Genomic DNA, 25071 nt, shown 5'->3' on the forward strand with positions numbered 1-25071 from the left:
TACATGCACAGAAGCACGGGGAATGATGCTCCAGGTCCACATGCTGACAAGTTCTGGGCAGGGCTGGAGACCTGCCTCCCTCTGTGCCCTCAGGAACATTCAGGAAGGAAGAGAAAGTCTCCTGGGGGGGCCAAGTGGGGATCCCCCAACCCAGTGCCACCCCCATCAGGGCTTCTACCTGCTGCCCCCCTGGGTCTCTGGGCTGGGCCGTTCACAGTCACAGGCTGGGGGACTCCAGTGCTGCACTGGGGCAGGGAGGGGGGTCCCTGCAAGGAAGCCTCTGGAGGCCTCCAGCCACCCACTGGCTCTGTCCTCGCGTGGGAGCCCTGAGCGCCGCTGCTGGTGGAGGGATCGGGACGGAGAGCGGGTCGTGCGCCTGGCCGCCCCCAAAGCCTCTCCTGCCCTACGGCGGGTCCTCCCCCTGCCTGGGATGCAAGGCGGCCCCCTCCCTCCTGCCCAAAGACGAGGGCTGCACCTGCCTCCCTTTGGGGCGAAGGGGGAGGGAAGGAGATCCCCTCCCCCTTCGCAGCCCCCACCCCGATGATTCCCTGCACAGGCCAGGCACTTCCCCGGCCCCCCACCACGTGGGAAAGAAAGGGAAGGCTGCTCAGGCGGCCGTCCCCCCGCCGCAGCCTCTCCAGCCGCAGCCGCAGCCCCTCCCGCCCCCCCAACAGGGGGAGATGCTGCCCCTTACCTTTGTGGGCGACGACCCCCCAAGCGCCCGGACCCCTTGGAGCAGCAGATCCGGCAGTGCGGCCGAGGAGGGATGGGGCGGAAGGAGGGGAGGGGCCTGCGCGCAGGGAGGGAGCAAGACCCGGACAGGGCAGTCCTGCCTGCTGCGGATCGGGCACTCCGCAGGCGAAGCATCTCCCTGCCTGCTCAGGGCCCCTGCAGCACCCGGGGGGGCTTCACCCCCTTCCGTACCCTGGGCCCCTCCCGGGGCTCTCCAGTCCAGCTGCCCCCCCCCCCCCAGGATCGTCGGACGGGGACCTTCCCTGGGACGAGACTGGCGCCCGCTACGAATCCCATCAGAATCAGGGCCCCTCTCGCCGGGAGGGAGGGAGGAAGGCACCGGGTCCCCAGGGACGGGCTCCGGGAAAGGGGGTGCCCAGCAGCGCAGCCCGGGGCTCCCCTGCAAGAGGCGCAGCGCTTGGAGGGGCACCATCCCGGTTTGAGCCCAGGGCCCCAACCCCTTCTTACTCAGCTCAGCTCAGGGGAGAGGATGCCTCTTGCACAGCCAGTCTTGCCAGCTGCTCAGGGCATCAGACTGAGCCCAGGGCCCAAACTCTTTGCACATGTGGCAGGATCGCCAAAGGTTCTTAAAGGAATACGTATTAAAAGCAGGTTTATACAAACTGGATTCTGTGTTTCGTTTCCAAATGGTTGTGATGGAAAGAACCTCTTTTGTCTGGCTAGCAACTTGTCAGCCTTACATCTCCATTTTGTGTTGCTTTTATATCCCACATACCTCCAAGGAGCTCAGGTAGGCAGACACTCTCCTCTCTCCCCTCACTACTACTTCAATAGGCAGGTTAGGCCAGGAGGGGTTGGCTGACTGAAGGGGTCACCTTGTGAGATCCAGCCAATCTATTGGCTACATCTAGCCAATTGTGGGGCCAGCTGAGCAGGAAAAATGGCTTCAATGGAAAGGGTCAGTTTATCCCACCCTTCCACACCAGGGCTGATTATTCTGGAGGAAAAAAGAGGCTTTCCAGTTAACAATTTGTCTGTGTAAAATGCTTATCTATTTATTTATATCAAAATTAGTAACAGATAGACATATACAATACAAGCACATAAACTGTCTAAAAATAAAAAAAATATAGCAGATACGAAGCTGTATAACATATTTACTTCTATCCCTCCCCCATTCCATACTTCTAATCACCCTACAACATTGCGCTTGCCCTGCACACTGGCAGCCAAAGATCACACCCATGCTGGAGAAGGAGGGAGAAAGAAACCCCTCTGTTGGGCTGAAAGGCTCATTCGGCTGAGAAGAGGACAAAGAGCACCAGCCAAAACACATCAGAAACTTCGTTAATTTTAGATCTGCATCAAAGCTGGACTGCAACATGCCATACAGCCAACTAGGGTCATTCCGCTTGAGCTGCTGCCCGCTACAAGGAATGGATTTAGCCGAGAGCATTAGAAGGACTTGTGTGGTTCAGGATATTCCATCCCAAGAGATCCACACAAGGGCATATGCTGGTGGACATTTGAACGTGGCCTGCTTTCTGGGCAAGTAGTAGGCTGATGAGATGCAGTGCTGAAGTTGCATATAACAGGGGGAGGGAAACAACATGGTTCAAATTCTGGGAGCCGGCCCATCCATGAGACAGACTGAGACAGATGCCTCAGGTATACTGGGGAAGGGGCCAACTCTGCCTCCTTGTCATTCTCCACCACTCCCTGGATTTCACAAGGAAGAGGGGGATGGAGCAGAAAGAGGGGTAGAAAGGGGTGACTGTGGTTGGAGTTTTTCCCCATTACCTGCAACATATGCCAGGCAGTGTTTTTCAAACTGTGGGTCGGGAGCCAGTTTCAGGTGGGTCCCCATTTAATTCATTTCCATGTGTATTTTACTTTTAATATATGACACCTGATGCTACCCTGGTACGTGATGCATTTGGGGACAGATTCGTCCATTTAACTGGCTACTCTGTATTTGCTTTTAACCATGATAGTCGGGGGGCTCACTCCTGAGTAATTGTGGATAGGATTGTTGCCACTGGGATGTTGGGGGAATTATTTCTAATCAGCAATTACTTGGAAAAGTTGGGAGCTTCGTCTTTATTTTATATAATTTTTTTAAACTTATACCTTATCCGAACTTTTGATTTTCTTAATTAGATTTGACTTTGTTGTACGGAGGGGGTGGCGTTAAAACGTTCCTGCTTGTTGATGCCACTTCCATGACAAATCTTCCATGATAATTACATCACTTCTAGTGAGTCCTGAGAGATTGTTGTTCTAAAAGTGGGTCCTGGTGCTAACATGTTTGAGAACCACTTGGCCAGGGCAGAAGGAGCTCCGTTGCCCATCACGGCTGCAGCTCATCCACCACAGGATTTGGTTCCAGTCAATGACATGCAACATGAAATGTACGGCATCCTTGTTGCTCCTTCTAACTTCTCAGTCGTTCTGTCATTTCTCTTCAGTGCAGAAAGCTACCTTGTGTGAATTCTCTGATGTACAGCAAGGCTTCTACTCTGCCTGAAGTTCTTTCCACACTCCCAGCATTTATATGGCTTTTCCCTTGTGTGAGCTTGTTGATGTGTAGTGAGGTTTGTGCTCCGACTGAAGCTCTTTCCACACTCCAAGCATTTATACGGCTTCTCCCCTGTGTGAGTTCGTTGATGTGTAGTGAGGTTTGTGCTCCGACTGAAGCTCTTTCCACACTCCAAGCATTTATACGGCTTCTCCCCTGTGTGAGTTCGTTCATGTATTGTAAGATGATCCTGTCGTCTGAAGCTCTTTCCACACTCCAAGCATTTATACGACTTCTCTCCTGTGTGAATTATCTGATGTAAAGTGAGACTTCTGCTCCGACTGAAGCTCTTTCCACACTCACAGCATTCATAGGGCTTCTCCCCTGTGTGAGTTTGTTGATGTTTGCTCAGGCTTTGTCTGTGACTGAAGCTCTTTCCACACTCCAAGCATTCATAGGGCTTCTTCCCTGTGTGAGTTTGTTGATGTAGACGGAGATTTCCACTCTGACTGAAGCTCTTTCCACACTCCAAGCATTCATAAGGCTTCTCCCCTGTGTGAGTTCGTTGATGTAGACGGAGTTCTCCACTCCGACTGAAGCTCTTTCCACACTCCAAGCATTCATAAGGCTTCTCCCCTGTGTGAGTTCGTTGATGTTTGCTCAGGCTTTGTCTGTGACTGAAGCTCTTTCCACACTCCAAGCATTCATAGGGCTTCTCCCCTGTGTGAGTTTGTTGATGTAGACGAAGATTTCCACTCTGACTGAAGCTCTTTCCACACTCAAAGCATTCATATGGCTTCTCCCCTGTGTGAGTTCGTTGATGTTTGCTCAGGCTTTGTCTGTGATTGAAGCTCTTTCCACATTCTGCGCATTCATAAGGCTTCTCCCCTGTGTGAGTTCGTTGATGTAGACGGAGTTCTCCACTCTGACTGAAGATCTTTCCACACTTCAAGCATTGATAGGGCTTCTCCCCTGTGTGAGTTCGTTGATGTGCAGTGAGGTTTGCACTCTGACTGAAGCTCTTTCCACACTCCCAGCATTTATATGGCTTCTCTCCTGTGTGAATTCTCTGATGTACAGTGAGACTTCCACTATGACTGAAGCTCTTTCCACACTCCCAGCATTCATAGGGCTTCTCCCCTGTATGAGTTCGTTGATGTTTGCTCAGGTTCCATCTGTGATTGAAGTTCTTTCCACATTCTGAGCATTCATAGGGCTTCTCCTCTGCTTGAGTTCTCTGAGGTACAGGGGAGTATTTATGCTGAGGAAGAAAACACTGAGACAACCCTTCCTCCTCTGCTTTTATCCTCTGCTGTCCTCCCTCCTTATGCTGGGCTCTTTCCAACGCTCCATGTTCTTCTCTCACATCCTCAGTTTCCCCCCCATCATCTGGAGGAAAGAACACAGAAAACGGTAAGAGACACAGCCAGAAAAGAAATGGCAGCTCTTTCAGTAACCCAAGTTAAAAGTGTTCTGATGAACTACCAGAGTCAAGAGGGAGGCTGTCATTAACTGCATGCAGTAGCGCCTAGTGGTTAGCACCCTCATTCCCTTCCTGCTTCCTTTTCTTTCCTGTTTGGACACACACCTGAATGGCACAACACCTTGGTTGATGGAATCTGCTGCCACCAGCCCAGGAGATCTGTCTAGCCAGAGGGGCTCCCTGGGCAGAACCTCCTGTTACCAAAAAGGGCTGTTATGTTTAGGGGAGTTATTATATTACCCTTTTGGAAACTTTAGGACCATAGGCTGGATAGTGAAACAGCATAATGCAGAGAAATCCTTTGTTTAGCTTAAAGAGGAGACTGGGAGAAAGATAACTTTCAATCAAATATTATATTTTTATTACAAAAACACACAAAGGTAAACATAATACACATTTCTTGGTTCTAGTACTTGAAAAATGTACCTAGCTTTATGGTGGCTGCATGTGCTATGTATTTAGTGTATCCAAGAAGGAATCGAAAAGGATAGGTTGTAGGGAAGGGTATTAGGGGTCCCTTAATCTGCCTAACCCAATTTGCTAACTATAGATGGGGGAAGAAGGGGAGAAATAGGTAGGATGGAAGAGAGTTTTAGAAACGCGGTATAGTTACCTGTCCCAGGGAGCAGTTGGAGGAAGAGTCCTATGTAGGATCACTCCCTTGGGAGGGCAGCCAGAGAGAGAGACCATGTGGCCGGAGCTTCCTTTTAAAGGGGGCTTGGCTGACCTGGAAGCTGACCCAGAATGACTGGATGTATCCTACAGCTGTCCTAGATGCGCATGCTCAGTACACACAATGGTACAGGTGGAGTATGTAAGAAAGACATGATGATGAAGTCAGCTTACCAGCCAGGCTGACCTTCTGGGGGAGGGAGGCAGTTTGCATAAGGTGCTTAAGAGTGATAAAGCTACAACAAAAGAACAATAGACTTCTTCCTCCTGAGCTCCAGAGGTGCATATCAGGAGACATTCCTTGACTGAGGGAGGGGATGTGATTACCATGACTTTGACTTGATTTGATTACCAGGAACCAGGAAAAGTAGCTGCAGGCATTAAGATTCCCCTTGTGTGGCACCAGAGCAAGTGCCACACAAATTTTCCAGGATTCCAGTTGAAACTTCCTGTTTCATTCCAGAGCGCCCTTCAAGGAAACTTTGGTGCCCCTCAAGTCTTCTATCAGTCATAAGAACATAAGAACATAAGAACAGCCCCACTGAATCAGGCCATAGGCCCATCTAGTCCAGCTTCCTGTATCTCACAGCGGCCCGCCAAATGCCCCAGGGAGCACACCAGATAACAAGAGACCTCATCCTGGTGCCCTCCCCTACATCTGGCATTCTGACTTAACCCATTCCTAAAATCAGGAGGTTGCGCATACACATCATGGCTTGTACCCCATAATGGATTTTTCCTCCAGAAACTCGTCCAATCCCCTTTTAAAGGCGTCTAGGCTAGACGCCAGCACCACATCCTGTGGCAAGGAGTTCCACAGACCGACCACGCGCTGAGTAAAGAAATATTTTCTTTTGTCTGTTCTAACTCTCCCAACACTCAATTTTAGTGGATGTCCCCTGGTTCTGGTATTATGTGAGAGTGTAAAGAGCATCTCCCTATCCACTCTGTTCATCCCCTGCATAATTTTGTATGTCTCAATCATGTCCCCCCTCAAGCGTCTCTTTTCTAGGCTGAAGAGGCCCAAACGCCGTAGCCTTTCCTCATAAGGAAGGTGCCCCAGCCCCGTAATCATCTTAGTCGCTCTCTTTTGCACCTTTTCCATTTCCACTATGTCTTTTTTGAGATGCGGCGACCAGAACTGGACACAATACTCCAGGTGTGGCCTTACCATAGATTTGTACAACGGCATTATAATACTAGCCGTTTTGTTCTCAATACCCTTCCTAATGATCCCAAGCATAGAATTGGCCTTCTTCACTGCCGCCGCACATTGGGTCGACACTTTCATCGACCTGTCCACCACCACCCCAAGATCTCTCTCCCGATCTGTCACAGACAGCTCAGAACCCATCAGCCTATATCTAAAGTTTTGATTTTTTGCCCCAATGTGCATGACTTTACACTTACTGACATTGAAGCGCATCTGCCATTTTGCTTCCCATTCTGCCAGTCTGGAGAGATCCTTCTGGAGCTCCTCACAATCACTTCTGGTCTTTACCACTCGGAAAAGTTTGGTGTCGTCTGCAAACTTAGCCACTTCACTGCTCAACCCTATCTCCAGGTCATTTATGAAGAGGTTGAAAAGCACCAGTCCCAGGACAGATCCTTGGGGCACACCGCTTTTCACCTCTCTCCATTGTGAAAATTGCCCATTGACACCCACTCTCTGCTTCCTGGCCTCCAACCAGTTCTCAATCCAGGAGAGGACCTGTCCTCTAATTCCCTGACTGTGGAGTTTTTTCAGTAGCCTTTGGTGAGGGACCGTGTCAAACGCCTTCTGAAAGTCCAGATATATAATGTCCACGGGTTCTCCCGCATCCACATGCCTGTTGACCTTTTCAAAGAATTCTATAAGGTTCGTGAGGCAAGACTTACCCTTACAGAAGCCATGCTGACTCTCCCTCAGCAAGGCCTGTTCGTCTATGTGTTTTGAGATCCTATCTTTGATGAGGCATTCCACCATCTTACCCGGTATGGATGTTAGGCTGACCGGCCTATAGTTTCCCGGGTCCCCCCTCTTTCCCTTTTTAAAAATAGGCATGACATTTGCTATCCTCCAATCTTCTGGTACCGTGGCCGTTTTGAGGGACAAGTTGCATACCTTAGTCAAGAGATCTGCAACTTCATTCTTCAATTCCTTAATAACCCTTGGGTGTATGCCATCAGGGCCCGGTGACTTATTGATCTTTAATTTATCAATGAGGTCTGAAACATCTTCTCTTTTAACCTCTGTCTGACTTAACTCCTCGGTCAGGAGGGGCCGTTCGGGCAGCGGTATCTGCCCGAGGTCTTCTGCCGTGAAGACAGATGCAAAGAACTCATTTAATTTCTCTGCCATCTCTAAGTCTCCTTTTATCTCCCCTTTCCCTCCCTCACCATCCAGAGGGCCAACCGCTTCTCTGGCGGGTTTCCTGCTTCTAACATATTTGAAGAAGCTTTTATTATTCCCCTTAATGTTGCTGGCCATGCGTTCCTCATAGTCTCGCTTGGCCTCCCATATCACCTTCTTACATTTCTTTTGCCACAGTTTATGTTCCTTTTTATTCTCCTCATTAGGGCAAGACTTCCATTTACGGAAGGAAGCTTCCTTGCCCTTCACAGCCTCTCTAACTTGGCTGATTAGCCATGCGGGGACCCTCCTGGATTTAGTGGAACCCTTCTTTCTTTGCGGTATACACCTCTGCTGGGCCTCTATTACTGTTGTTTTAAGCAGCCTCTATGCACTCTGGAGAGATTGGACTCTTTTTACCCTCCCTTTCAACCTCCTTCTAACCAGCCTCCTCATTTGAGGGAAGTCCGCCCGTCGGAAGTCAAGGGTTTTTGTTAGAGATTTGCCTGGTATTCTTCCCCCAGCGTGCACGTCAAAACGGATCGCAGCATGATCACTGTTCCCCAATGGCTCAGTAACGTTTACATCTCTAACCAGGTCCTGCGTATCGCACAAAATTAAATCCAGAATCACCTATCCTCTGGTGGGCTCCGTGACTAACTGATCTAAGCCACAGTCATTTAGCACGTCAAGAAATCCGGTTTCCTTATCGTGACCAGAACACAAATTGACCCAGTCAATATGAGGATAATTGAAGTCCCCCATGATTACAACCCTGTCCCTCCTTGTCACCTCCCTGATCTGTTTCCTCATTTCAAGGTCCCCATCCGATTTCTGGTCTGGAGGACGATAGCACGCCCCCAGTATTACATCGCTGCACAAGCCTGGTAATTTAACCCACAGAGATTCTACGGTGGAGTCGGACCCACCTTCAATCTCTACTTTGCTGGATTCTATCCCTTCCTTAACATAAAGGGCCACCCCACCTCCAACATGCCCCTGCCTGTCCCTCCTGTAGAGTTTATAGCCCGGGATTGCGGTATCCCACTGATTCTCCGCATTCCACCAGGTTTCCGTTATGCCCACTATATCAATATTTTCCCTTGTCACCAGACATTCCAGTTCTCCCACCTTTGCTCGTAGACTTCGGGCATTTGCATAAAAGCATTTATACACGGAATGCCCCAGGATGGGCTGCTTATTCGCTCCTTTGTCCCCGCATCCTGTCATTGTGCCAAACCGTCTATCACATCCCATCACCCTACCTTTCCCAATTTCTTCTCCTACCCTGCCTTTGTCTTGTTGTTCTCTAACCTCCCCATCCTCATCCCATAGGGATGAGGAGTCCCGAACCGGATGCCCCTCGGCTCCTGTCGGCCTTCCCCCAGGGATCAGTTTAAAAGCTGCTCTGCCACCTTTTTAATGTTATGCGCCAGCAGTCTGGTTCCATTCTGGTTCAAATGGAGCCCGACCCTCTTGTACAGGCCCCGCTTGTCCCAAAACGTTCCCCAGTGCCTAACGAATCTGAACCCCTCCTCCCTACACCACCGTCTCATCCACGCATTGAGACCCCTGATCTCCGCCTGCCTAGCTGGCCCTGCGCGTGGAACAGGTAGCACTTCAGAGAACGCTACCTTTGAGGTCCTGGCTTTCAGCTTCCTGCCTAAAAGCCTAAATTTGGCCTCCAGGACCTCCCAGCTACACTTGCCCACGTTGTTGGTGCCGACATGCACCACAGCCGCTACCTCTCCCCCAGCACTGTCTACTAGCCTGTCTAGACGAGAAGTGATGTCCGCAACCTTCGCACCAGGCAGGCAAGTCACCATGCGGTCCTCACATCCGTCGCAAACCCCCCTCTCTATGTTTCTAATAATCGAATCCCCCACTACAAGAAGCCCCCGACCCCCCTCCCGCCGAGCAGTATCCCGAGTGCGCTCGGATACGGGCCCATCCCCTGGAGAAGGGATCCCCCCTAGGGGATTGTTTCCCTCCTCTCCAGGATGACGTCCTCCAGTCCCGAGACTTCCCACCCGGGCAGCCGAGGAGCTGCACGCCTGAGGTTGGGACGAAGCCAGATCGTCCCTGGAAGTCTCCCCACGGTCCTCCTCTGGCTGCCTGCACTTCTCCAGGTCAGCCACCAAGGCTTCAAGGGAGCGGACGCGTTCCCTGAGAGCCTGGAGCTCCTTGCACCGAGGACACACCCATGACTTATGCCCCAGAGGCATATAATCATACATGCGGGACTCGATGCAGAACACTGGATAGCCCCCACCCTGCTGCTGGCTGTCTGACTGCATAGCTTTTTTGTTGTTGTTGTTTTATTTAGGGGTCCTTTTAAAAACCGTACAATGGATAGCAGCCCTTTTCTCTAGGGAAGAGGAAGGGCAGTGTATGGGGCCCTGGCCTCCTCGCCCTGCTGCTGAACTCGCCCAGATGCTAAACTCTTGTGCCTTACACAAGTCGTCCTCTCACAGGGGACAACTACAGGGATGTGTCCTGAGTTTGGATTCCTCCACCTGACTGAGGACCCAATCCGACCCAATTTTCCAGGGTTCCAGTTGAAACTTCCTGTTTCATTCCAGAGCGCCCTTCAAGGAAACTTTGGTGCCTATTCCCTTCTCTTGGGGCTGCACCGGTGCTAGAAAGTTGGATGGGATTGGGCCCGATTCTCTCGTCATGTGTGCACATGGCATGTACTGGAAAAAGCACTGCCGGGAACAACGGGGCGGGGGAGGTCACTTCACGCCCCATCTGCCTGAGACCTCTGTAGAGCTTCTCTTTCTGGCCAGAGGCGTAGCTGGGTCATTTGACTACCTGGGGCCCATAATTTTTGTCACAACACAATTTACTTGTTATTATTAATTAATGAATTCACAATTTTACACCACCCTTCCTCTAAGCAGCTCAGGGTGGTGTACATGGATCCTCCCCTTATTTTGTCCTCACAACAACCTTGTGAGGTAGGCGATACCGAGAGGTAGTAATAGTCATGACATGAAATGAATAATAATAATGACCAGAAAATAAATGCAGGGAATATTTCCCCACAAGCAATGGATGAAATCCCACATCAAATGGTATATAACATGATGGTATTATTCCTAAAAGCCACGATTTCCAGAATTTTGGTCACTAGGGTGACTCTCCCCCCCCCAGTTGTCTAATTGGCCTGCTTTGAGTTAAGGCAGTGGTTCCCAAACTTTTAACACTGGGACCCACTTTTTAGAATGACAATCTGTCCAGGACCCACCAGAAGTGATGTCATAGCTGGAAGTTACATCATCAAGCAAAATAAAATAATTATAGATAATTAAATCAAAGAAAAACAGATAATTAAATAAGGGGACGCTTATTTATGCAACGCTTTAAGTCAGCCTTGCATTCCTCTTTGCCTGACTTGACCAGCAGTCAAGGCACATTTGAACATAAGAACAGCCCCACTGGATCAGGCCACAGGCCCATCTAGTCCAGCTTCCTTTATCTCACAGCAGCCCACCAAATGCCCCAGGGAGCACACCAGATAACAAGAGACCTGCATCCTGGTGCCCTCCCTTGCATCTGGCATTCTGGCATAGCCCATTTGCTTATTTGTGAGAAAACACAACAATGTGGCTCACTTGCGCTTTCTATAAGGCTCAATACATTCATCTGCTTGGAGGGAGGAACTTCCTTCTTGGGTGTTTTTTAGGGCCTGCTTTCATTGGAGAGTAACCAATCTGGTGCATTTAGATTCCTCTCAGCCTGCCCTTTCAGATGGACTAAGGCTCGTTTACCTACTCACAAGTAAACGTGCGATATGGCTCAGTTTCACTTTCCATAGGGCTCCATGCATTTTTTGGCTTCTGTTTTTTTGGCTGTAACTTTTGATGGAAATGAGATCATTTCCTCTGGGGCCTTGCATTGCATTCAGCTGGAAATTCTGCATCCAACGGTATATAGCATGATGGGATCACTCTTAATCTCCGCGGTGCTGGGTAATTTGTGGTGTCACCCCCCAAGTCTTGTACCTGGGACAGACCACCCCCCCCGCACCTCGCTAGCTACACCACTGTTTCTGGCTTCCCTTCTCAGGGTCACTGCCTGCTACTATGCCTGGGCTTGCTTCACAACCTCTCTCCTCTCTGGGTGACCCACTGAACTAAGGAAGGTGAGCCTGGACTGGGCACTCTTGGGGCTCTGACCCAAACAAGGCAACACACCTGAGTCTGGTCACAACACATGAGTCAACTTGCTCCACAGTTGTGCCATTGTGTATTGGTACTTAATGGTAGACGCCTTGCCAATTCTCCCACTTTAAAGGCAGAATACACAAAGATTTCAAGACAAAGAAAAAGATCTCACAGGTCAGAAACAGAGGCCATTGCGTTGGCTGGCAAGAGGCACAAACAGAGCAGCAGGGCCAGAAGTGATCCAAAGTGACTCTGAATTTTCAGGGGCTTCTGTCAAGCCAGGGAAAGAGGGAGCCTTACCTAGCGAGGCCACGTCCCCCACATTTGCCTCCATGACTTCCTAGGGAGATGTCTTTCGGTCTGGATCAAGGTGAGTCCACTCCTTCTTGGAGAAAGACACAGGCAACTACTCAAAGGTCACTGGACTCTGGAAGAAGAAGACACTTGTTTCTCAGGTAACTGGATCAGCCTTCAATGCACAATTCCAAATCCTGCTCTCAGTGATGAGAATGGCAGAATGGCGTCACCCCAGAAGTCTGTCCTTGGCCATGATTTCCTTGAGCTAATCAAGTTCCCAGAGATCACTTGCCTAGTGAAGACTAGGATCCTGTCTGTGGTCTGGCCTTGTGGAGATCCTCCAGAAAAGTACAAGGGGGCCACTCCTTTAACCAGATGGCACAAAAGAGCTTTGCTGTTCTCATGGAGTGGGGCTCTGGAAGCCTTCCAGGTAGGAGTCTCCCTCCCTAAGCCCCACCTGGGAGGTATCTCTGATGCCACTGGGATTAGAGACACAGCCAGGTCAAGCAGAAGGTATTTTTCCTGCACTCAGTGACTATCTGATGGCCAGCCTGGAAAACCCTTGAGGAAGACATCACACCTGGTCAGAGAGGTGAGGATCCTTTTGCTCTTTGGCCTCCCGCCCTTTCCCACTTGGCTAAAAATTCTGTTTGTATCTCCACGACTTGCCCACTTGTCCTGGGAGCAAAGAAAGCCACAGCACAGCTTTGCTGGAATGTCTGCCTTGAAAGGGGAGAAGGTGGAGCTCAGAACCAACCCTGAGCCCCTTTCAATCTGGATTCCTTGTCCTGGGGCAGCTTCTCCAGTTCAACTCCTGGCCAGGCACCCCTCATCTCAGGCAGCTTCTTCTGGTTCCCCCAAAGCTGGCTGGGTTAGAGGATCACAAATTGCGCATCAGACAGAGAAAGTGCCTGGGCTGAAGGAGGCCCCGTTTCCAAGGTCAAGCTGCCTTCATGACTGATGGCAACTGACTCCAGAACCAACTCTCCGCCTCCCCTTGCCTGCTTTTTCTTCCCATATCTTATGGGACCCTGAAACCATCCACTCCCCCCCCCCTTCAGCCTGCAAGGTGGATGGGATTCCCGGGAAAAGTGAAAGGCTTGTGAAAGGCATTTGCAGCTCCCTTAGAGGGCAGATTCCCTGGAAGGAAAGCGAGGCAGACTCCTTCAGGGCCTCAGAGAGGTGCTGGGGAGCAGAGCGCCTGGCCTGGCCTGGGACCAGCCTCCCCATGACCCTTCCCTACCTGCGCAGGCAGCACTGAAGCTGCTTCTGCCCCACCTCAAGGAAGGAAGAAGGTGCACAACCTGCCAGTGTCGCTCCAGCACCTGTGAGGAAGAGGAGAGGGAGGAAGATGCTGCATGAGGCTCCCCTTGGTGCCTTTGGAAGGGGTTTGTGGTGCAGGTGCCATAGGATCAGGGCCACTGAGTACATGCACAGAAGCACCGGGGATGATGCTCCAGGTCCACATGCTGACAAGTTCTGGGCAGGGCTGGAAACCTGCCTCCCTCTGTGCCCTCAGGAGCATTCTGGAAGGAAGAGAAAGGCTCCTGGGGGGGGGGGCAAGTGGGGATCCCCCAGCCCAGTGCCGCCGCCATCAGGGCTTCTACCTGCTGCCCCCCTGGGTCTCGGGGCTGGGCCGTTCACAGTCACAGGCTGGGGGACTCCAGTGCTGCACTGGGGCAGGGAGGGGGGTCCCTGCAAGGAAGCCTCGGGAGGCCTCCAGCCACCCACTGGCTCTGTCCTCGCGTGGGAGCCCTGAGCGCCGCTGCTGGTGGAGGGATCGGGACGGAGAGCGGGTCGTGCGCCTGGCCGCCCCCAAAGCCTCTCCTGCCCTGCGGAGGGTCCTCCCCCTGCCTAGCCCTTCCCCTCCCCCTGCCTGGGATGCAAGGCGGCCCCCTCCCTCCTGCCCAAAGACGAGGGCTGCACGTGCCTCCCTTTGGGGCGAAGAGGGAGGGAAGAAGATCCCCTCCCCCTTCGCAGCCCCCACCCCGATGATTCCCAGGCCAGGCACTTCCCCGCGCCCCCCCCCCCGTGGGAAGGCGCGCAGCTCAGCCTCCCCAGCCAGCAGCTACTCCTGGCTGCCTCCCTGACCGAGATCCCCCCTCACAGCAGCAGAGACCCTTCCTCTGCCCCGCCCGCCGCAGCCCCTCTTGCGCCCCCCCCAGCAGGGGGAGATGCTTCCCCAGACCTGTGCGGGCCACGACCCCGCAAGCGCCGGGACCCCTCGGAGCAGCCGATCGCGGAGGAGGCCGAGCAGAAGCGCCGCCCGGCGGGGAGAGGAGGAGCCTGGCGGGCAGGGCGGGAGCAAGACCCGGCCAAGGCAGCCCCGCCTGCTGCGGATCAGGCGCTCCGGGGCTCGGGGGGGGCGGTGGGAAGGGGGGGCGCTTCACCCAGCCGGCCTGAGTCCCTGCAGCACTCTGGGGGGCTTCACCCCCGCCCCTCCCGGGAGTCTCCCAGCCCCCCTCCCATTCCCACCCCTTCAGACGAGCTGCCCCCCCCCACACCTCAAGGCTGGCGCCCTCTGCGAGTTCTGGCAGAATCGGGGCCCCTCTCCTCGGGAGGGAGGCAGCCTCGTTGGGTTCCCAGGGAGGGCAGCCCCAGGAGGAAGTTCCCAGGAGGGCAGCCCCAGGACACCCCCCCCCCCGCAAGAGGCGCAGCACTTGGATGGGCGCCGTCCACTTTTGAGTCCGGGGTCCCAACTCTTTCCACTTGAGGCAGGACGGCCAAAGAATGTTCCCAAAAGGAATCTGCCTCAAAAGCAGCTGGACACCAACTGCATTCTGTGTTTCCTTCCTGAGCTTGTGATGGGAAGTCCCTTTTTGACTCTGGCTAGCAACTTGTGGGCCCTGCACCACCGTTTTGCTCTGGGTCTATATCCCCCCACCACCTCCAAGGAGCTCAGGTGGGCAGACGCGCTTCTCCCTCCCCTCTCTACTACTTCAATAGGTAGGTCAGGCCAGGAGGGGTTGGCTGACTAAAGGGGTCACCTTGTGAGCATCTGGCTGGGAGGGATTTGAACCCCAGGGCTCCTTGGTCCTCGGCTGACACCCAACCCCTGCACTGCCCAGTTTGGAAACCACATGACAATCTCCTAGAATGGTGGGACTGTCTTTGGTCCCCTGCCCCAGACCCACCACAAACAGTTAGGGAGGATTAAAAGTAGCTTCTTCGCACAAGGTAGTATCTACTTTGACTCTGGAAGTTCTGAAACCTTCAGAAGGCTCTTTGCAAGAGTCATAAATAGCCGACTGTGGGGCAACCTCAGCAGGAAAAAAGAGCAGCAATCGAAAAGCATCAGAGTTTCTTTGGTTTTAGATCTGGATCAAAACTGGACTGCAACACAAGCAGTCAGATAAAAGCCATTGTTGCCCTGATCATACAACCAACTAGGGCCATTCCCCTCGAGGTGAAGCCTGCTACAAGGAATGGATTGAGCTGAGAGCATTCCAGGGACTTGCTTGGTTCAGGCTGACAGACCGCGCCTCAAGGGAGACGAACTAAGGACAGCAGGAAAGGTTTTCGGGGCTGTGGATATTCCATCCCATTCATACATACGAGGGCGTATGCTGGTGGACATCTGAACATAGCCTGCGCTCTGGGCATAGTGGCTACTGAGTTGCAGCGCTGAAGTTGTCGTCCTCCACCACTCTCTGGATTTCACAAGGAAGAGGGGGATGGAGCAGAAGGAGGACCAGAAGGGGGTGAGAGTGGTTAGAGTTGCCATATTATGCAGATTGGGGTTCTTTTAGACCTAGTAACAAAGACCCACTTTTTCCCCATTATCTGCATCATATGCCAGGGCAGTGTTTTTCAAACTGTGGGTCAGGAACCAATTTCAGATGGGTTCATTCGTTTCATTTCAATGTGCATTTTACTTTTAATATATTACACTCGACGCTACCCTGGTATGTGATGCATTTGGGGAAATGTGACAGATCCCTACATTTAACAGGCTACTCTGTATAAGCTTTCAGCCATGACAGTCAAGGGGGCTGTTGAGTACGCAGAAGTGCCACTGCTCCAGAGACCCCAGGTCACAACAAGGACTCCTGAGCAAGTGTGGATAGGACTGTAGCCATTGGGATGTTTCAGGAATTATTTTTAATCAGCAAAAGTTGGGAAGTGTCTCCCTTATTTTAAATAATGTTTTTAAACTTATTCCAAACTTTTAATATACTTACTAAGCTTTCATTGTGTCATATGAAAGGTGTTAAAAAATTTTCCTGCTTGATGATGTCACTTTTGGCAATGACAAAATTTAATGATAATCACATCACTTCCAGTGAGTGAAGGATTGTTGTTCAAAAAGTGGGTGTGGGTGCAAAAATGTTTCAGAACCACAGGGCCAGGGAAAAAGGAGGCCATGTCAGCTGGAGCTCTGTTGCCCATCACGGCTGCAGCTCCTCCACCTCAGGATTCGGTTCCAGCCAAATACGTGGAATACGAAATGTACGTATCCTATCCCATTTTCCAGTGCCTGCGCATCTGTGCCTACAGTGAGTGCACTGTGTTCTGTGTTGGGGACATGGCCACGGAAGCCTCCTCAAGCTATGGGAACATGCGTCCCCTTACCTTCTGGCTGCACTGATGCTGGAAAGTTGGATGGGTTTGGGCCCTGATTCTCTCCCCATGTGTGCATGTGACATGTACTGGAAAAAGCACTGCAACGGGGGGGGGGGTTCACTTCACGTCCCATCTGCCTGAGACCGCTGTGGGGCTCCCCTGTCTGAATTCCCTTCTCAAGGCCACTGCGTGCTGCAGTGCCTGGACTTGCTTCACAGCCCTCTCTCCACAGTGGGTGACCCATTTAACTCAAGAAGGTGAGTCTGGGTTGGGCAATCTTCAGGCTGCGACCCAAGCAAAGCAACGCACCCCAGTGGGGCCGCAAAAACATCGGTCATCTTAGTCCACAGTTGTGCCATTGTGTATCGTTATTTAGTGGTAGTGAGAAGCCTTGCAAGTTCTCCCACTTTAAGGGCAGGATACACAAAGCTTTTAAGAAGAAAAAGGCCTCACAGGCCAGAAACAGAGGCCATTGTGTTGGCTGCCAAGAGGCACAAATAGAGAAGCAGGCCAGAAGTGATCAAAAGTGGCTCTGACTTTTCAGGGGCTTCTATCCCAGGGAGAGAGGGAGCCTTACCTAGCGAGGCCCATGTCCCCCACTTTTGCCTACATGACTTCCTGGGGAGATGTCTTTTGGTCTGGATCCAGGAGAGTCCACTCCTCCTCGGAGAAAGACACAGCCAACTCCTCAAAGGACACTGGACTCTGGAAGAAGAAGACACTTGTCTCTCTCAGGTAACAGAATCAGCCTTCAACTCACCATTCCAAAGCCTGCTCTCAGTGGTGAGAATAGCAGACTGTAGTGTCACCCCAGAATTCCACCTTTATGAGCCAATCAAGCTCATGTGCTGAGAGGAGACCAGCATCTGCTCCCCTCCTCTGCCCACCACAAACCTGACTGGGAAAGTTGGGAGGGAGAAAGTGCCTGGGCTGAAGCAGGACTGGCAGCAGGCCCCGTTCCCAAGATCAAGCTGCCTTCCTGACTGATGGCGACTGACTCCAGAACCGCCTCTCTGCTTCCCCTTGCCTGCTCTTTTCTTCCCATATCTTATGGGACCTGAAACCATCCATTCCCCCCCCCTTTCAGCCTGCAAGGTGGGTGGGATTTCTGGGAAGAGTCAAAGGCTTGTGAAAGGCATTTGCAGCTCCCTTAGAGGGCAGATTCGGTGGAAGGAAAGCGAGGCAGGTTCCTTCAGGGCCTCAGAGAGGTGCTGGGGAGCAGAGCGCCTAGCCTGGCCTGGGACCAGCCTCCCCATGACCCTTCCCTACCTGCGCAGGCTGCACTGAAGCTGCTTCTGCCCCATCTCAAGGAAGGAAGAAGTTGCACAACCTGCCAGTGTCGCTCCAGCACCTGTGAGGAAGAGGAGAGGGAGGAAGATGTTGCATGAGGCTCTCCTTGGTGCCTTTCGATGGGGTTTGTGGTGCAGGTGCCATCGGATCAGGGCCACTGAATACATGCGCAGAAGCACCAGGAATGATGCTCCAGGTCCACATGCTGACAGGTTCTGGGCAGGGCTGGAGACCTGCCTCCCTCTGTGCCCTCAGGAGCATTCAGGAAGGAATGGCTACTGGGGGGGGGGGAATCTCTACTTGATCTCTCCCCCAGCCCCCCCCCGCCCAGTGGCGCCCCCATCAGGGCTTCTCCCCAGTGCCCCCTGGGTCTCAGGGCTGGGGGTTCACAGTCACAGGCTTGGGGGACTCCAGTTCTGCTTGGGGGCAAGGAGGGGGGTCCCTGCAAGGAAGCCTCTGGAGGCCTCTGGACAGCAAGCGAGGCTTTCCTTGCAGGGAGGTGGAAATACATCGAGGCTGGTGGAGGGATCGGGACCGGGAAGAGACTCTGCTGGCGGACAGCAGACGAGGAGGAAGAGGAGGAGCTGCGGGGAGGAAGGAAGATTCCATGTCAATTCCATGTCAAGAGCATGGCTGTCCAGTCCAAGAGGCTGGGGGAGTTGGTCCTCTCAGGCCATGGATTGGTGAAGGGCACTTACCTCCAGCAATACTTCTCCCCTTCCCACATCCTGGATTTAAAAAGAAGAGGGGGACAGAGTGGAACCAAGAGTGGTAGGCCGGAGTGTTGAAGACATTCTAGCCCACCTCTCTCCTTGCTGCCATATGTTCTCTTCCTTGCCGTCCTCCTTCAAATCCAAGAAGTAGAGATGGTGTCAGATGTAATGCATGATATAATATAATATAATATAATATAATATAATATAATATAATATAATATAATATATTGATTTCAGTAGGATTTTGTAATCTGTAATCAGGGGGCTTTGTTTACAAATTTGTGATGTTGTGATCTGGGACCTCAATGGAAGAGGAATCCCCCAAACCCTCCACTCTGCAATGCATGAATAATGGCAAAAGGTAAACATTCATTTTAGGTCAACTCAGTGGCATAGCTGGAGGGGGTGCAAAACTTAGTGCTTTGCATCCCCTCTAGCTATGCCACCGGGTCAACTACGTTATTACAAACACTAATATCAAGTAACTAACTTTTCCATGACAATCTCCAGTAGATAATCTCCTCCTTTCTTTGTTCTTATCTTCCCAATTTGTTGTACACGAAACCAGATTCAGTGTTCAAAATTGTGGGCTTAAAATTCGGTTTTGTGGTCAACTAACTAGAGTTTGATCTCTGCCTGCAAACAGCCCAATCCTAACGAACTTTCCCAAATGGATGCAACCATGCTAATGGGGTATGTGGGGGACATCAAGGGATGGTTCAAGAGCTGATTTTAGAGCCACTGAGGGCATATCCATGTGATGGCTCAAAGCTACTGATCCTTTCCAGAGAACTGCAGTTCTTGCAAGGCAGTCTTGGCACCAGTTTGCAAGGGGCCGTGGGGCAAAGCTCTGGACTGGGCCTCCCATGGCCTCCTCCACCTACCTGCTTAGGGTGAATCTGGTACTTCCACTACCTCTGTACATAGAAGTTTGGCGTTTGGCCCAGCAGGATGAACTATCTGGTGGGTGTGGACCTTCAGCAAATGCCCAGCCTGGCTGACCTCTGATAACACCAGCAATTCCTGGGAAAGTTGTCGCTTTTAGAGTGTTAGAAGATTGCAGTGTAGCCAAAGCTTTGCCATTTCCAATGGCCTCACTGTGGCTTCCCTTGTCTGACTGTAGGAACGTTGTCCATGCCAGCGATTCTGTGGAGACGGCCCAGAGGGAGATCAGCCTCAGGTTTCCCCATGACGAGCTTGTAGACTGGGACTGCTGCGATCACAACGTCATGTATGAACTCTGAGGGTGTCGCCATGGCCACATTCTGGACATACGGTCCTACTACCTCTGCCAGCATGGCCATGAGCAAGCTGACCCCTGTCCCAAACTGTGCGGTCCTTTGAACCCAAGGGCAGGAAGGCATAAGTTGAGGATCTGATGCTTCAACCATAGTCTCAGCTCATGGGAGAGGATGCCTCTTGCACAGCCAGTCTTGCCAGCTGCTCAGGGCATCAGACTGAGCCCAGGGCCCAAACTCTTTGCACATGTGGCAGGATTGCTAAAGGTTCTTAAAGGAATACATATTAAAAGCAGGTTTATACAAACTGGGCTTTGTGTTTTGTTTCCAAATGGTTGTGATGGAAAGAACCTCTTTTGTCTGGCTAGCAACTTGTCAGCCTTACATCTCCATTTTGTGTTTATATCCCACATACCTCCAAGGAGCTCAGGTAGGCAGACACTCTCCTCCCTCCCCTCTCTACTACTTCAATAGGCAGGTTAGGCCAGGAGGGGTTGGCTGACTGAAGGGGTCACCTTGTGCGATCCAGCCAATCTATTGGCCACATCTAGCCAATTACGGTGCCACCTGAGCAGGAAAAATGGCTTCAAAGGAAAGGGTCAATTTATCCCACCCTTCCACACCAGGGCTGATCATTCTGGAGGAAAAAAGGGGCTTTCCATTTGTATTGGAATCAAGGAAGATCTGGTGAGGAGGTAGATGTGGTGTCAGCAGTGGCCCCTTTAAGGGTAAGGCCTGGGCATCCAGCAGAGTGTGCTGCACAGCCACAGCCACTTGAAGGCAATAGGGTCCTCAGGGATATAAGGAGCACCTGAGGCTGGAAGGGTTTGTGGGTTGGAGAAGGCGTGCAGGTTGAAGAGGGTGGTGCAGGCAGGGAAAAAAGGTGGGGGCAGGGAGGAGGGGGAAAAAAGGTGCCAGAACGTCCTTCCGGTGCGTTCCATTACAAAAAAAGCCCTGCTTCTATCCCTCCCCCATTCCGTACTTCAAATCACCCTAAAACATTGCACTTGCCCTGCATGTTGGCAGCCAAAGATCACACCCATTGCTGCAGAACGAGGGAGAAAGAAGCCCCACTGCTGGGCTGAAAGGCTCACTTGGCTGAGAGGAGGACAAAGAGCACCAGCCAAAACTGAGAAGCTTCCTTAGTTTTAGATCTGCATCAGAGCTGGACTGCAACACGCCATACAGCCAACTAGGGTCATTCCGCTTGAGCTGCTGCCCGCTAAAAGGAATGCATTTAGCTGAGCGCATTACAGGGATTTGCTTGGTCCAGGATATTCCATCCCAAGACATCCACACAAGGCCAGATGCTGGTGGACATCTGAACGTGGCCTGCTTTCTGGGCAAGTAGTAGGCTGATGAGTTGCAGTGCTGCAGTTGCATATAATGGGGAGGTGGGGAGAGAAACAACATGGTTTAAATTCTTGGAGGCAATAGGTAGGTTAGGCCAGGAGGGGTTGGCTGAGTGAAGGGATCACCTTGTGAGTGGGTGTCACTGGCTGGGGGAGATTTCAACCCCAGGGCTCCATGGTCCTCGACTGACACCCTAACCCCTGCGCTGTCCAGACTGAAGGGGAAACAACATGAAAATCTCCAAGAATGGTGGGGCGGTACGTCTTTGCTCCCCTGCCCCGGCCCAACCACAAAAGTCATGGAGTATCAAAAGTAGCTTCGTCGCACAGGATAATATCTACTGTGACACTGGAAGTTCTGCAACCCTCAGAAGGCTCTTTGCAACAGCCACAAATAGCCATCTGTGGGGCAACTTCAGCAGGAAGAATGGCTTTGCAAGAAAGGGTCAATTTATCCCACCCTCCCATACCAGGCTGATCATTCTGGGGGGGGAAAGAGGCTTTCCAGTCAACAATTTGTCTGTTTAAAATGCTTTCCTATTTATTTATTTATCTCTCCAACTAAAGTTCTTTTCACACTCCTAGAATTTACATAGCTCCTCTCTCCTGTGAGTTCGCTGGTGTCTAGCGAGGTTTCGGCTGTCACTGAAGCTCCTTCCACACTCTGAGCATTTATGTGTGAGTTCTCTCCTGTGTGAGTTTGTTGCTGTTTAGAGAGTGATCCACTATCATGGAAGCTCTTTCCACACTCCCCACATCTCTATGGCTTCTGCCCTGTGTGAATTCTATGATGTACAGTAAGGGCTCCACCCTGTCTGAAGCACTTTCCACACTCCCAGCATTTATATGGCATTTCCCCTGTGTGAGTTCTCTGATGCATTCTGAGGCTTCCCTGCACACTGAAGCTCTTTCCACACTCCATGCATTTATAGGGCTTCTGCCCTGTGTGAATTCGTTGATGTACACGGAGATTTCCGCTCTGACTGAAGCCCTTTCCACATTCTGAGCATCGATATGACTTCTTCCCTGTGTGAGTTCTCTGATGCTTTCTGAGGCTTCCCTGCTGGTTGAAGCTCTTTCCACACTCCATGCATTTAAACGGCTTCTCCCCTGTATGAGTTCGTTGATGTCTTGTGAGGGCTCCCTGCTCACTGAAGCTCCTTCTACACACTGAGCATTCATATGGCTTCTCCCCTGTATGAGTTCGTTCATGTAGATGGAGGTGTCCATGCTGACTGAATCTCCTTCCACACTCTGCACATTCATACGGCTTCTCCCCTGTATGAGTTCGTTGATGTCTTGTGAGGGCTCCCTGCTCACTGAAGCTCCTTCTACACACTGAGCATTCATATGGCTTCTCCCCTGTGTGAGTTCGTTCATGTAGATGGAGGTGTCCATGCTGACTGAATCTCCTTCCACACTCTGCACATTCATACGGCTTCTCCCCTGTGTGAGTTTGTTGATGCAGACGGAGATTTCCACTCTGACTGAATCTCCTTCCACACTCTGCACATTCATATGGCTTCTCCCCTGTGTGAGTTCGTTCATGTCGATGGAGGTGTCCATGCTGACTGAATCTCCTTCCACACTCTGCACATTCATACGGCTTCTCCCCTGTGTGCGTTCGTTCATGTAGATGGAGGTGTCCATGCTGACTGAATCTCCTTCCACACTCTGCACATTCATACGGCTTCTCCCCTGTGTGACTCCTCCAATGAGTAGTGAGTTTGCTGTCATTGCTGAAGCTCCTTCCACATTCTAAGCATTTAAATGGTTTCTTCCCTGTGTGAGTTTGTACATGTAGGTGGAGGTGTCCATGCTGACTGAATCTCCTTCCACACTCTGCATATTCATACGGCTTCTCCCCTGTGTGACTCCTCCAATGAGTAGTGAGTTTGCTGTCATTGCTGAAGCTCCTTCCACATTCTAAGCATTTAAATGGTTTCTTCTCTGTGTGAGTTTGTTCATGTCGATGGAGGTGTCCAAGCTGACTGAAGCTCTTTCCACACTCTGCACATTCAAAGGGCTTCTCCCCCGAGTGACATCGTTGATGTATATGAAGGGTGCCTCTTCTACTAAAGCTCTTGCCACACTCTGCGCATTTATACGGCTTCTCCCCTGTGTGCATTTGTTGATGTTCAGAGAGGCTGTCAGGCCGACTGAAGCTCCTTCCACACTCCATGCACTTAAATGGTTGCTCCCCAGTGTGAGTTCGATGATGTAGACTGAGGTGTCCGCTCTGACTGAAGCTCTTTCCACACTCAAAGCATTTATATGGCTTCTCCCCAGTGTGAGTTCGTTGATGTTTAGAGAGGTTTCTGCTCTGACTGAAGCTCTTTCCACACTCCCAGCATTCATAGGGCTTCTCCCCTGTGTGAGTTTGTTGATGTTTGCTCAGGTTTCGTCTGTGATTGAAGCTCTTTCCACATTCTGAGCATTCATAAGGCTTCTCCTCCGCTTGATTTCTCTGAGGTGCAGGAGAATATTCACGCTGAGAAGGAAAACACTGAGACTCCCCTTCCTCCTCTGCTTCTGTCCTCTGCTGTCCTCCCTCCTTATGCTGGGCTCTTTCCAATGCTCCATGTTCTTCTCTGTCATCCTCAGTTTCCCCCACATCATCTGGAGGAATGAAGACAGAAAACCGGCAAGATGCAGGTCAGAAAAGGAATGTCAGCTATTTAACGGTGTTACACCCTCTCCCTGTCACTGGAACACCCTCTTCAAGTCCCTGCACTGGTTGCTGCTTTACCTTCTTGCTTCATTGGTCCTTTGCCGCTACAGCCCCTGCAAGCGTTAAGTTTCCCCTTCTGTGGCACCAGATCAAGTGTGATAATTACACAGGTTCCAGTTGAAACTTCCTGTTTTGTTTCAGAGCAGCCTTCAAGGTGCCCCTCAAGTCTTCCCTCAGCCATCCTCTCACAGGGGACAACTACAGGGATGTGTCCTGAATTCGGATTCTTCCACGTGACTGAGGACCCAATCCTATCCCATTTTCCAGTGCCTGTGCAGCCGTGCCCATGGGCGTGTGCTCCATCCTGTGGGGGGATTCAGTCACGGAAGCTTACTCAAGCTATGGGAACATTTGTTCCCTTACCTTGGGGCCGCCTTGTGGTTGCACTGATGCTAGAAAGTTGGTTTGGATTGGCCCCAATTCTCTCCACATGTTTGCATAGATCGTGAACTAGAAAAAGTACCGGCGGGAGCAACAAGGGGTCCACTTCGTGCCTCATTCGCCTGAGACCACTGTGCTTGGCTTCACTTCTCAAGACCACTGCTGCTTCCATGCTTGGACTTGCTTCACAGCCCCCTCTCCTCTCTGGGTGACCCACTGAACTAAGGAAGGTGAGCCTGGAATGGGCACTCTTTGGGCTCTGATCCAAAGGAGGCAACACACCTGAGTCTGGTCACAACACATGAGTCAACTTGCTCCACAGTTGTGCCATTGTGTATTGGTATTTAATGGTAGTCAGACGCCCTGCCAATTCTCCCACTTTAAAGGCAGGATACACAAAGCTTTCAAGAAGAAGAAAAAGACCTCATAGATCAGAAACAGGCAATTGCGTTGGCTGGCAAGAGGCACAAAGAGAGCAGCAGGACCAGAAGGGATCCAAAGTGACTCTGAATTTTCAGGGGCTTCTGTCAAGCCAGGGAAAGAGGGAGCCTTACCTAGCGAGGCCACGTCCCCCACATTCGCCTCCATGACTTCCTGGGGAGATGTCTTTCGGTCTGGATCAAGGTGAGTCAACTC

The 25071-nt window shown here is 51.5% G+C and overlaps 1 protein-coding gene and 1 pseudogene across 1 annotated transcript in view; both read right to left on the reverse strand.

Moving 5' to 3' along the window:
* Nucleotides 1-25071, reverse strand: part of LOC136663637 (zinc finger protein 208-like) — a 42718-nt gene extending 17647 nt beyond the window's left edge. Inside the window, exons 1-4 of the mRNA XM_066640467.1 lie at nucleotides 24990-25071; nucleotides 18716-18862; nucleotides 17997-18078; nucleotides 12168-12294 (exon numbers count right to left, since the gene is read on the reverse strand). The gene's annotated coding sequence lies outside the window, so the exon portion shown is untranslated. The remainder of the gene's footprint in view (nucleotides 1-12167; nucleotides 12295-17996; nucleotides 18079-18715; nucleotides 18863-24989) is intronic.
* LOC136663640 (zinc finger protein 208-like) lies at nucleotides 1723-25066 on the reverse strand (annotated as a pseudogene).

The sequence above is a fragment of the Tiliqua scincoides genome, chromosome 13 (genome assembly GCF_035046505.1).
Source record: "Tiliqua scincoides isolate rTilSci1 chromosome 13, rTilSci1.hap2, whole genome shotgun sequence".
NCBI classification, from domain to species: Eukaryota; Metazoa; Chordata; class Lepidosauria; order Squamata; family Scincidae; genus Tiliqua; species Tiliqua scincoides.